Source organism: Mus caroli, chromosome 12 (genome assembly GCF_900094665.2).
Source record: "Mus caroli chromosome 12, CAROLI_EIJ_v1.1, whole genome shotgun sequence".
NCBI classification, from domain to species: domain Eukaryota; kingdom Metazoa; phylum Chordata; class Mammalia; order Rodentia; family Muridae; genus Mus; species Mus caroli.
Window position 1 is genome coordinate 27,576,358 of NC_034581.1, and position 13,140 is coordinate 27,589,497.

General features: G+C 41.6%; 1 protein-coding gene across 1 annotated transcript in view; it reads left to right on the plus strand.

Moving 5' to 3' along the window:
• Window positions 1–4,114: 4,114 nt before the first annotated feature.
• Window positions 4,115–13,140, plus strand: part of LOC110306939 — an 18,621-nt gene continuing 9,595 nt past the window's right edge. Inside the window, exons 1-3 of the mRNA XM_021179112.1 lie at window positions 4,115–4,142; window positions 4,283–4,392; window positions 6,456–6,515. The gene's annotated coding sequence lies outside the window, so the exon portion shown is untranslated. The remainder of the gene's footprint in view (window positions 4,143–4,282; window positions 4,393–6,455; window positions 6,516–13,140) is intronic.

A 13,140-nucleotide genomic window follows, 5' to 3' on the forward strand; every position in this document is an offset into this window, starting at 1 on the left:
TGTTTTCTTCATATCCAGGTTTTTGTTTTGTTATTGCTGATGGGTTCTTTATATATGTTGGATATTAGCCCTCAATTGGATGTGTAGTTGGGGGAGAAAATATTCTTTTCCCATTCTGTAGGGTAATGCTTTGTCCAAATAGCAGTATCCTTTGCTTTGCAGAAACTTCATTTTCATGAGGCCCCATTTATTAACGGTTGGTCTTAGTGCCTGTGCTAAAAATGTTCTGTTTGGGAAGTCTTTTCCTGTTCCGATGAGTTCAAGGTTATTCCCCACTTTTCCTTCTATTAGATTCAGTATGTCTGGTATATTTTGAGGCCTTTGATCCATGTGGAGTTGAGTTTTGTGCCGGGTCATAAGTATGGATCTATTTGAATTCTTTACATGCAGATATCCAGTTTGACAGCACCATTTGTTGAAGATACTGTCTTTTATTCCAGTGTATATTTCTGGCTTCTTTATAAAAAAAAAAATCAGGTCTCCATAGGTGAGTAGATTAATGTCCAGGTTTTCAATTTTATCCCAATAATCAGATGTTTTCTGTGTGTATACCACTACCATGCTGTTTTTATTGTTATAACTCTGAAGTACACTCTGAGGTCAGGGATGTTAATACCTCTAGAAGCTCTTTTATTATTCAGGATTGTTTTAGCTATCCTGGGTTTTCTGTGTTTCCATATAAAGTTGAAAATTGTCCTTTCAAGGTCTGTGAAGACTTGTGTTAGAACTTTAATGGAGGTTGCATTGAATCTGTAAATTGCCTTTGGTAGAATGGCCATTTTTACTATGTTAATTCTACCAGTCCATGAGCATGGGAGATCTTTCTTTTTTTTTTTTTTTTATATTCTTCTCTTTTTTTTATTTATTTTTTTTAATTTTTAATATTTTTTATTACATATTTTCCTCAATTACATTTCCAATGCTCTCCCAAAAGTCCCCCATAGCGCCCCCCCACTTCCCTACCCACCCATTCCCATTCTTTTGGCCCAGGCATTCCCCTATATTGGGGCATATAAAGTTTGCAAGTCCAATGGGCCTCTCTTTCCAGTGATGGCCGAATAGGCCATATAAGTCCAGCAATTTTTTTTTTTAAGATTTATTTATTATATGTAAGTACACTGTAGCTGTCTTCAGACACTCCAGAAGAGGGCGCCAGATCTCGTTACGGATGGTTGTGAGCCACCATGTGGTTGCTGGGATTTGAACTCTGGACCTTCGGAAGAGCAGTCGGGTGCTCTTACCCATTGAGCCATCTCACCAGCGAGATCTTTCTTTTGATAACTTCTTCACTTTCTTTCTTCAATGTCTTAAGGTTTTTATTATAAACATGTTTATGTGTTTGGTTATTTTATAATGTTTTGAAGATGTTGTGAAGGATATTGTTTCCTGGGTTTTTTTCTCAGTCTATTAATTTTATATAGAAGGGCTACCAATTTTTTTGAGTTAATCTTGTATCCATCTACTTTGCTGAAGGTGTTTCTCAGCTGTAAGAATTTCTTGTATAATTTCTTGGTACACCTACACATATTATCATATCATCTGAAGATAAAGATACCTTGCTTTGCTTTCTTCCTTTCCATTGTGTATCCTTTTGATCTCCTTCAGGCCTTTTATTGCTCGAACTACTTAAGATACTATATTGAATAGGTATGGATAGAATAGACAACCTTCATTGTTCCTCAATTGCTTTCAGTTTCTCTCCATTTAGGTTGACGTTGGGTGTGGACTTGATATAAACTGTCTTTAATATGTTGAGGTATGTCTCTGTATCCATAATCTCTCCAGGACTTTTATCATGAAGGGGGTGTTGGATTTTTGTCAAAGGCCTTTTCTGCATCAAATGAGGTTGTCATGTATTTCTTGTCTTTTAGTTTGCTTATGTGGTAGATTACATTGATCAATTTCTATGATAAATGTTATGTTATGGTTATGTTTAACCATTCCTGCATCTCTGGGATGAAGCATACTTGAACTTGATCATGGCAGATATTTTTGACAAGTTCTTGGATTTGGGTTATAAGTACTTTATTGAGAATTTTTGCATCTATGTTCATAAGGGAAAGTGGTCATAATTCACTTTTTTGGTAGGGTCTTTATGTTGTTTAGGTATCATAGTAATTGTGGTCTCACAAAAGAAATTAGACAATGCACCTTTTGTTTCTAGTTTGTGGAATAATTTGAGGAGTATTTTTGTTAACTCTTCATTGAAAGTCTAATAGAATTCTGCACTAAAACCATCTATCTCTGGGTATTTTTTTGGTAAGGGAGAGAGACTTTTAATGACTTTTTCTGTTTCTCTAGGAGTTATAGGTCTGTTTAAGTTACTTATCTGATATTGATTTAACTTGATTCACAGTATGTATTAAGAAAATTACCCGTTTCTATTAGATTTTCCAGTTTGGTTGAGTACAGTTTTTAAAGTTTGTCCTTATGGTTCTCTGGACTGCCTTGGTGTCTGTGTTGTGTCCCCCTTTCCTATCTAATTGGGTAAATTTTGCATCCTCTCACTCTCTTTCTCTTTTCTGTATTTTAGTTAATTTGGCTAAAGGCTTGTCAATCTTAATTGATTTTTCTCAAAGAATTAACTTTTTGTTTCAATGATTCTTTGTATTGCTTTTTATTGTTTTTTGTTTCTATTTTATTGATTTCAGCACTGATAGTGAAATCCCTCGATTTCTGATTCAGTAACGAATTATTCCATCACCACAAACTTGTAAACTTCTTATTGTTTCTGTTGTTGATATCCAGCTGTGATGGTTTGTATATGCTTGGGTCAGAGAGTGGCACTCTTAGGACGTTTGGCCGTGTTAGAGTAAGTGTGTCACTGTGGGCTAGAGTTTAATACCATAGTCCTAGCTGCCTGGAAGTGAGTAGTCTACTAGCAACCTCCAGATGAAGATGTAGAACTCTCAGCTCCTCCTGCACCATGCCTGCCTGGATGTTTTCATGCTCCCACCTTGTGATAATGGACCAAACCTCTGAACCTGTAAGCCAGCCCCAATTAAATGTTTTCCTTTATAAGACTTGCTTTGGTCATGGTGTCTGTTCACAGTAAGTAGTAAAACCCTAACTAAGACACCAGCTTTAATCCATGGTGGTCAGATAGGATGAAAGTTATTATTTCAGTTTTCTTGAACCTATTGAGACTTGCTTTGTGTTCCAATACATGGTCAATTTCAGAGAAAGTTCTATGCGCTGCTGAGAAGAAGACATATTCTTTTGTGTTTGGATAAAATGTTCTGTAAATATCTGTTAGAGCCATTTGGTTTATGGCCTCAGCTCGCATTTCTGTTTAGTTTTTATGTGAATGACCTGTCTATCTGACAAGAGTGGAGAACCTGTGCAAAGAGAATGTGAAGGAGCCAGCTGTGACAGTACAAATACAACCACTTTGAACTGAGGCGCTTTGACCCGCTTGGTTACGTGGCTAAGTCCTGGGAAGCAAACTGGGGTGCGAGTTAAAGTTGAGTCTTGCTTGCTGTCTCAGTCGTCAGGGTCCCTCATTAAAGCCTCAAAAGAGGCCTGTCCAAGCTGAATCCTTCCCACAAACTAGGAAGTCAACAGACAGCTTTTCTCTGAGGCTCACTTACGTTATCATAAATGACCAGCAGAGGGTGCTCACATTTCCTCCCCTCCAAATGAGCGAACCAAAGAAATATCAAAAAACTTCATTGCAAATGTTGAAACCCATGGAAGCATACCTTCTGTCAATGTAACAGAGTACAGCGGAGCCTCCTTGGTTCTCACAGCGCAAAGAAACTCAGCCAGAAAGCAAATGAAGGAAGCCTTATGTCTACCACAGGTATGGAGAATACCACAGTTATTCCAAAAGTAAAGTATGGAATCTGGAGAAGCTATTTCTCTTCATAAAGGAAAACACTTGGGGCAAGGGGCACATTCCTGAGCAAGCTCAGTCTCAAGTATACATTGCAGAGCATGTTCAGTTGAAGTTTCTAACTCAAGGACAATGGCAAATGCTTTCTGGCCATGGTTAGCTCAAGGCCATGCAGCACACATCTGAAAGGTTACTGTGACAGAAACACTTCTGAGTATGCTCAGTTTATTTTTCTCAAGAATTTTTAGCTAAAACAAAGGAAGAGGACACTTCAAAGGTATGTTCATGTAGAAGGCTGCCAGTGGAGGTCCCTCCCTTGTTAAGCAGTTAATACTAGAATTTACAAGTTTATTATATTACTTTATGCATGATGATAGGCTCTGGGGTGATTTTCAAGTGGTGATTTCTTTATTTTTATTGCATTTATTTACACGTGGGTACACACAGGTGGACATAAGAGGACAATGCGAGAAGTCGGCTCTCCCCTTTCACTATGTGGGTCTGAGAGATGAAACTCAAGTCATCAGGTATGGTGACCGGCACCCTTAAGGACTGAGGTATGTCACCAGAGCCCTCTTTTTATTTATTAATTACTTTACCCCTTTCTTCTCAATCCCATTCTAACACTGATTCAAGAAGGATCAATTCAAGAAAGAAATGGAACCAAGGGAAGAGTGAAAGGGAAGGAGGCATCAGTACTTTTCTAGGACCAAATGGGCAGATGCTTAGCTTCGGGACAGTGAACCTTTGGGCTCTACAGGGCCTCGTAGAGCTTTAGAACCCTTGAGAATCTTGGTAAGTGGTTTCCTCTGGGTCACAGCGTCATGTTCCATCTTTTTGTCCAGTGAATGAGCCTGGGTAGCTTCATTAGCAAGCACAGGCTGAGTTGTTGTCATAGATGCTTTTTTGAAGACTTAAAGAAAACGTGAAGGTCATGATGATTAGGTTCAATGATGCAGTCAAGCCAGGTTCCACAGCCTTCAGCACACCAGGCTTCTCCCTGTTCACTGAGTAACATGATCCCCTTAGAGAACGGGTTGAACACTGGCATTGTTTTAGGTGTGTGCTCACACACACATCTCTGTGTGTGTCTGGGTATGTGTTTACATGTGAGCCTATATGTGGGCTTGTGTATGTGTGGGTACATGTTTGTGTGTACCTGTGCATGTGTGTATATATGCATGCATGTATCTGTGTGAGTACATGTTTGTGTTGTGTGCAATGGCTTTATTGACACAAATCACGTACAGACAGTATAAATCAATAGTTTGGGTTCTATCAAAAGCTGTGTGAATATCAACACAATTAAGTTTAGCATGTTTTCTTCACCTCAAATGAACCCCTCACTTCTGGATATACACCTAAAAAAAAATTAGAAGCAGAGTTTTGAAAGGAGGTCTGAACCCTGTTACTCTTGGCAGGACCCTTAGAAATAACCAGGTGCTAGAGGGAACCCAAGTGTCCGACCAAAGATAAGGGGATAAATAAAATATTGGATATCACAACATGGATAAGCCTGAAGGAAATTATAGGAGGTGAAACAAGTCAGACAAACGACCAAAACCACAAGATTGCACTTACATGAGGCAGCATCCAGAGGCACCGTCCATCACTCCTGGAGACAGAAAAGAGAATGGTAGTCATCAGAGTCGAGGGGAAAACACACAGAACGTTGCTGGTTACCAGATAGAGTTTTCAGTTTTGCAAGAAAGAAGGTTCTCGAGGTTTGTTGCACAATTGGGTGAATGACTTGATGCACTGAACTATGGTTAAGATGGTAAGTTTTGTAACATGCGTATTGCCCAAGAGAGTAGAGAAAAGGTAAAAGGCTACCCTCCCTTTAATTGACACGTGCCCACCCTTCATCTAAAGCACTAACCTTCTTCTATCACTGTGGATTCACTTATTAGAGGTATTTCAGGTAAGAATCATATTCAGTCTTGTCTCTTTTTTTTTTCTAATATTTTCAAGGTTCACCCCACACTGTATCCTCAGTACTTGTCTTTATCACTGAGAAGCATTGCACTGAATAACTAAAGCACATTTAACTCGCCCCTTCTTTCTTTGTTGGACATTTTTGTGGTTTCCTTGAACACAAGATTTTCCCACAGTAAGAGGGTACACTTTGCTTTGCCATGGCGACTTCTCAGCATCTCCAACATGAGTAGGTCTAAGAAATGTCTGTGGGGAGAGGAGAATGAGAAGGTGGAGAACATGGAGGAAAAAGTAACAGAGAGGCAGCGAGGGATGAGAGAAGCATCTGCCAGAGAGGGAGCTGTGGGTGATACTTGTGCCCTGGCAATGGCCTGCCTGAGTCACCACTCTGGTCTAAGCCCAGAAGAGCCAAGCCAGCCTTGCGGCTTACACACTCTCCTACGCTGACTTGGCTCTGCCTAGCTGCCATCGAGTAGAACCACATGGGGACCGTGAAGCATCTGGCATGCGATTTTCTCTGTGAGGCTGAATGTGGTTGATAATGACACATCCAGACAAGCAGCGGATTGTGCAGAGCAAGCCTCTTGATTCTTAAACTGTGCATTTTGCTCAATGTGAGCTATGAACAACATTTATGAGAGTCGGGGATTAAAAGTGGCTATAAATGTCTATGCTATGCTTTCAGACTTTAACTGCCACCCTCCTGGGAGTCTGCCACTACTATCCACCTGTGACGTGGAAACGGGTCAGTGTTCTTGCCACACCCATGCTGTCAGCCCATGCCTCAAAGAGTGTATTGTGTGTATTTGCCAGGAACCCCCTTTCATTGTGATCTATGGATCTCCATGGCCATTGCCTAAAGGAGACTTGGAATGGTGTTCTTGCTTTATTATTCAGTGCCCTGTAGAATGAGTCCTCACAGCACAGAAACTGGCAAGCTCCAGCCTGAGAGATGACCCATGCTAAGGGTACCTGTTCCCAAGCCTGACTATTTATGGTTGATCCCCAGAACCCATGTGGTAGAAAAAGAACCAACTCTGACACTCACATACACATACTTACACACGCATATATACACTTATACACACATACTCATGCACACACACATACACACTCACATACACACACATACATATATACATACTTACACACATACATACATTTACACACACACTCACTTATACATACTCATACACACACACATACCTTTTTTGTCTCAGACTCTACACAGCCTTTCTCTTATGTCATAATCCATACCAGCTTCCCCATCTCTCTCTAAAAATGTTCTAAATGACCTCTTAATAAAAACAGTAACAACTTGGATATAGATATATTTTAGGTTCCTGTGGGAAATGAACCATTGAATTTTTCACAGACAATACTAAATATATGGCCATGTATATTCTAAAATTAGTTAAATTAAACATTCTTACTCCATAAGAACCGTACGGTGCAATTGGGAAGTTTAAACTCAGCTCTTTTCTTTGTTCTCAATTCTTGGCAGCCCACCATGATATTTTAGACAGAGAAAAACAAAAAGTTAACCTAAAAAAGAACATTGACCTTGATGTGTCTGAAGAAATGTAGCTGGTAAATAAGAAACATATGCCTCCAAGGGAATAGTTTAGGACTAAAATTTAAATCACTTTACTAGACACACATAAGTAGAGGAGATAAGAAAATAAATGTGAAGCGCGGCTCAGTCAGGCATGTCATGTGTTCTAGAAGTTTTACACAGAAGAGGAATGTATGTGAGCAAAGTTAAAAAAAAAAAAAAAAAGGCACACCGCATGCAACTGCATCACTGAAGATCCCGAATCAGATCACTGTGGGAAAGCCTCAGACCCAGGGTGATGTGATGGCTGATCTGGTAGACCAGATGGCTTGCATGGGACACAGACTCAGGAGGAGGACAATTGAGAAGAGGCTACTCTGAGGGGAACTACCAGTCACAAATAACTCCAGGCCCAATAAGATAACACTCACTCACTTATAGGTGACAATATCCTGAACCACCCTGGATATTGAAACCTGAAAATGAACCTTGGCCCACGGGACTCTCCCCAGACACAGCCAGAGTGAAGCAATTCATTGCACTTTTTTTTTTCCCCTTGAGCTGACATTTGGTTTGAGGGAAAAAAAAATCAAAAAGCTTTAGTCATGTTTTCTGAACACTATGTCAATGTTTAATATTTGAATTATTGTTTGAATAAAATTAGGCATAAAATTTAGTGAGGAAACAAAAATATAGACCATTGAGAGCATTCCAATCAAGAATCTCAGGTCTTAAATCTACATTTTATCAGAGCACGTTATGCTGAGATTTGGGGAGTATTTTTCTGAGTATTTTACACTGTCAGACTTTGTTTTCTAGCCTCACCAGCTGTTTATGTTGTCTAAAGGTCAAGATGTTGCAATGATGAAGTCTTGGAACACAGAGTTGACTCTCACACGGTTCACATTGTACCAGATCTGCTAGCTGATGTTCTTCTGAACAGGGGCAACCGTAGAATACCACAAATCATCCCTAGAACACCTTCAAGTCAGCTCACCCGACTCCCATTACCTCAGTGTAAAGTAATCCCTTAGAGGTCACAGTGGCAGGAAATGTATGGGTTTTATTAAGATCATTGCAGGTAGACTGGTAGAACTTCTCAGGGCAATCCTAAGGGACTAAGCTCCAGCAAACTCTGGGGCTGCGAGAGGAAATAAATTTTGTTTCATTCACTCCAGCCTCATTACCCAAATGCTGAACATGGGAGAGGGGTGTCCATTGTACAAGGGCAGGGAGGCTGGCCAGGGTGGTGGGCTGTTTGCTATGTGGTGATAGCATTGTTGTAATCTCCGTATTGTACCTTGGAGCAGTGCAGATCTTCACAGCCAGACATCTGAGCCTCTCTGTCTGGGTTGGATACTGGAGCCTGGGGTATCACATCCATGTATGCTCTCTCTGTGACTGATGCTGGAGGTGCTTACTCTAATGTGTTAGTAGAACACTCCGTTCTGATCTGGTCATTCTCAGTTGGTCTGCATTTCTGCCTCGCTGCTGCTAGGGTGTCGGAATGCAAGTGATACGCTGCTCTGGGGAGGTGAAACGCAAGGGCCACAGGCCTTGCCTCTGGGGACTGGAGCACTGCTGGAATGTTGCTCAATGAAGACAGAATACAGTCAAGGATAAGGGTCCCAGTCCATGTTTTTCCTGGAAAGAAACAGGGAGATCTGGGATGGGTGCTATGATCCTCAAACTTCTGTGGACATCGGCATGACTCAGGAGGCAAGGAGTTGAGAACAAGTCTGAGGGCCTGTGCTGAGCCTAGGATGGGGCAGAATCTGGCTTGGCTCCAAGTGAGTGCTAAAGTACAGAGGAGCTGGAAGAGAAGCCTTCTACAGGAGATCTAAGAGGCTCTTTACGACAAAGCACCCCCTCCCCCATCCTTGATGGAGACAGTCCCTGCTTGTCCAAACCATTTTATTCATGGTGGATGAAGAAGCATACATCTTACTCAGGGTGAGCCAGAGATTAAATAGCTTTTGCAGGAAGGGGTGCCCAGGAAGGGAAGCTCATTGGCTAAACACTAGATAACTCATTAGCATGGAGAACTCCAGGTTTTTATGGGATGTGATAGGCTGTCACATTTCTCTTAGTGAGCTGTTATGGTCACATGCTCCAGGACAAGAACCTGCTGTCCTCAATTATGAGATTTATCAGGGTTCTGAACTTGCTTCAACGTTACCAGTTCTCCTTTCTAGTGGCACGGTCCACTGTCCCACAATCCTAGGAAAGATTTTATTCCTAATAGGAAAGAATGTTGAAAGCAATGACCTTTCACAACAGCCTACTTGATTTCGTTTGCCCCAGATGTTTCTAAGAGTCCTGCCTACATGCCCACCCCTCCCCCAGTTTGGTCAGTGGATGCCTGAAAATCTGTGCCTTCTGGTCAAGAGATATATTCTAGTATCCTCCTTTTTCTGGTTTTTAGAGTAGAATCAGAGAGTTTTGAAGGGAAGAAGAGGCTGAGTTCCCTGGGTGTGAATTCACTTTTCAGGAAAAGTCAGATTAGACCTATAGCCTCTCAGTATTTCCCACAGGAATAATGAATCAGTATAAACCCTGGAGTATCTGATCCAACATCCCTCATGCCCCACTTCACCTTCAGTCCCTCACATGCCCTCACATTATAGTCTCGCCTTCCAGTGCTCGCCTAAGGATAGACAGTGTGAATGACACTTGCTATGCACACTCCAGTGAAGTTTGCTTGGCAGGCCAAGAAGCAATGAGATTCACGGAAACTCCTCCTGGAAGTTTGGCGTTCTCATAACCCGTACACTCATACCCTATCCCCGAGTTAGTCTGGTGTATGGATCCACGTGCTGTCTTTTAGTATTATCTTATTATAAGTGCCTTTTAAGATTGAATTCTGACATAGCTATGCCTTCGCCAGTGTTCCAATGTCCTAGAAAATGCTTGAAGCTGAGGAGCTTGGTAGAGACAGTGAAACTAATTAGGCATTACAAAAGAACCAAGCCGGAGCAGCTCAGGGCTGGTCTGCAGAGTGTTTACTTGGGACAGTAGCCAGTCTCACCCAAACAAGGGAATACCATGAAAGAGCTAGGGAATCCCACTGAGGTAGAAATCTTCAGTACTGGCTACATTGCATATTAGAAGCAAGTTGGTAAATTCTTCTGACAAATGGAGATTCTCCAGATACTTAAAAGTTACACTCATACAAGAATTTATCAAGGCCTAGGAAATAGGAGGTTTGTGGTATTGCATTATTCATGAGAAGGTCTGCTAGAGCAGAACCCCCTGGTGCTAGCTTTCACAAGGCTCAAAGGAGTAGCACTAACTGTGACTAGGGTGTGAAATCCTTACCTGTCACTAAGCTGACCCTAGGCAGGACTGCTTTATCTTTACTGTAAACATTTACCTGGTTCCTGTAAGTCCTTTGAAGTCATTCCTTTGTTTTGTGTCAGGCAATGTCAATGTACTTTGCCTGCTGTGACTTCCTACCCCCTTTATTTTCTGTATTATATAAGACTGGTGTTCACTTTGTGACAAGACATTCAGATTCTACACAATCTCCTGTGTGCATCTGTCTGTCACACTCCTTGCCCATCTGCACCCAGAGACCCGTCCACGCAGACAAAGGGACTCAGAGGGTCTGCAGCAACACTCACATGTCACCAGTCACACCTGCACAGAACCTGCCCCCAATTACTTCTCTGACCTTTCAAATTTTTATCTCTATAAAGCAGAGGAAGCTTTGCCACTCCAAGGACTTGCATCTTTGGCTGTCGATGTTCTGAGTTACACAGAACAGTCAGAGGAAGACACTGCAGGACGTATTATGGCTTTTGCTATCGGATGTGAGGGGAGTGGGAGGGCATGGCTCTGATGAACTGAACATCCAACAGCCTTATTGATTATTACGTAAAAATTGTTGTTTGGGTAAACAATTTCCTCATACCAAAGGCTCTCATCTAATCTATGTTTCATGAATGAAAACATCACCTCTCTGCAGCATTAGTCCTTATTGTGCATTATGGGCACAGAGCCGAGCTTATTTTATCATGTAGCCGTGGGCTATATGCTTTCTGAGATCTGAGTCTGTGTTTTATGTTTGTACCAGCACAGCACTTGGCAAATAGATGTAAACCAGAGCAAACTGTGGCAAAAACTGACTGCTTTGCTCTTGCAGTCACATGCAGTGAGTTCCGTGGAAGTCTGGGTCTCTGTCTCCACCAGGATGGTACAAAGTACAAAGCAGTGTCTATTACATTCATCAAACTTGCATCGGTGCCTAGCACAGGGCCAGGCACATAGCAAGAAGCTCATGGATTTCTGCTAACAGATGAATAAACATGTAAGATTCTCAAGAGCATGACTCCCAACCAGGGAAAGAAAAGGATGACTGGGGTGAAAACCTCAAGAAGAAAAAAACATTTGAAACCACTTCTGGGGTGGTATTAGATAAGGAAAGCAGGTATCAATGTCCCACAGTTTCTTGGGATATGTCCTTTATCTAGTGCATCAATAGGAAAGGATTACAGGGTTCCTCGGGAAGCTTGAGATCTGCTACTTTGATGATGAGAACCAAGGCAGATGATTTGCACTGTCCCGGGCATAAAACTAAGGTAGAGAGGATCCACATACAACAACTACGTCTGCATTCTTCTTCAGAGTCTTTAATGTTGCCTGTTTGTGACAGGGACAGGTAGCATTTTAGAAAGGGATGTTGGTAGTTATGTTTAGGCAATAAGGATGAGGAAAATAGTTCCCATCTTTTAGATAAGAAAACACAAGGCAGACATTATCTAAAATACGTGCACCATTTATCTACTTATCAATAGTTATTTGCCGTGTGGTGGGCACCAAAAAATGATGAACTGAGTTAATACCATGAATATCATGGATCTCAAGCAATGGTTGAGAGTAGAAGGCCAATGCTTGTTGTGACGGCAAGGGAAGCTGTCACTCACAGAAAACCCAGGGTGAGGCTGACATCAAGTATGTGAAGCACAACAGTGGGACCGTTTTCCTCCTATTCTGTGGGCAAGACTTTTAATTGTAATAGAAAAAAAAATTAACTGGGTACCACTCAGTGACTTACTTGCTCATCTGACACATCTTTCTGGTGTGTTGGCTGCATTGATATAATTCTAGTGACATTTCCACTTATTCAAAGCTCTATGCTTCCTCTATATTATCACATCTAATAGTCACCCTAAGTGTTATCATGCAGATGAAGGAAACATTTACAAGCAAAGAACCATGGCCAAAGTCAGATGATGGTGGGCAGCAGGGCTGGACTGACGTCCAGGCACATCTGGCACCAATGCTCTGGATCTTAAACCATAACGATGTTTCTCAACATTGTGCATGGTAGGGAGCCCCAAGACAGTATAGAAAGGACTCAGTTAGGGTACTTGGCCCTGGGAGTTCTTTTCCAGCTAGTCCTATCTTTACATAGAACAAGATGAGGACAGGACCATAAAACAAGGCAGATAATATGTATATTGGACTTCTGAGTCATCTGGATCTGTTGGTACAAATGGACCACAAACCTCAGTAGTACAGTTAAGCCAGAGACTTGAAAACCAAGACATTTGATGGTGGAAATAAAGATAGATATTCTAGTTCCCTTCTGTTGCTGACATGAAACATTCTGAAGGCAGCTGTCTTAGTTAGGGTTTTACTGCTGTGAACAGACACCATGACCAAGGTAAGTCTTATAAAAAACAACATTTAATTGGGGCTGGCTTACAGGTTCAGAGATTCGGTCCATTATCAGCAAGGTGGGAGCATGGCAGTATCCAGGCAGGCATGGCGCAGGAGGAGCCGAGAGTTCTATGTCTTCATCCAAAGGCTG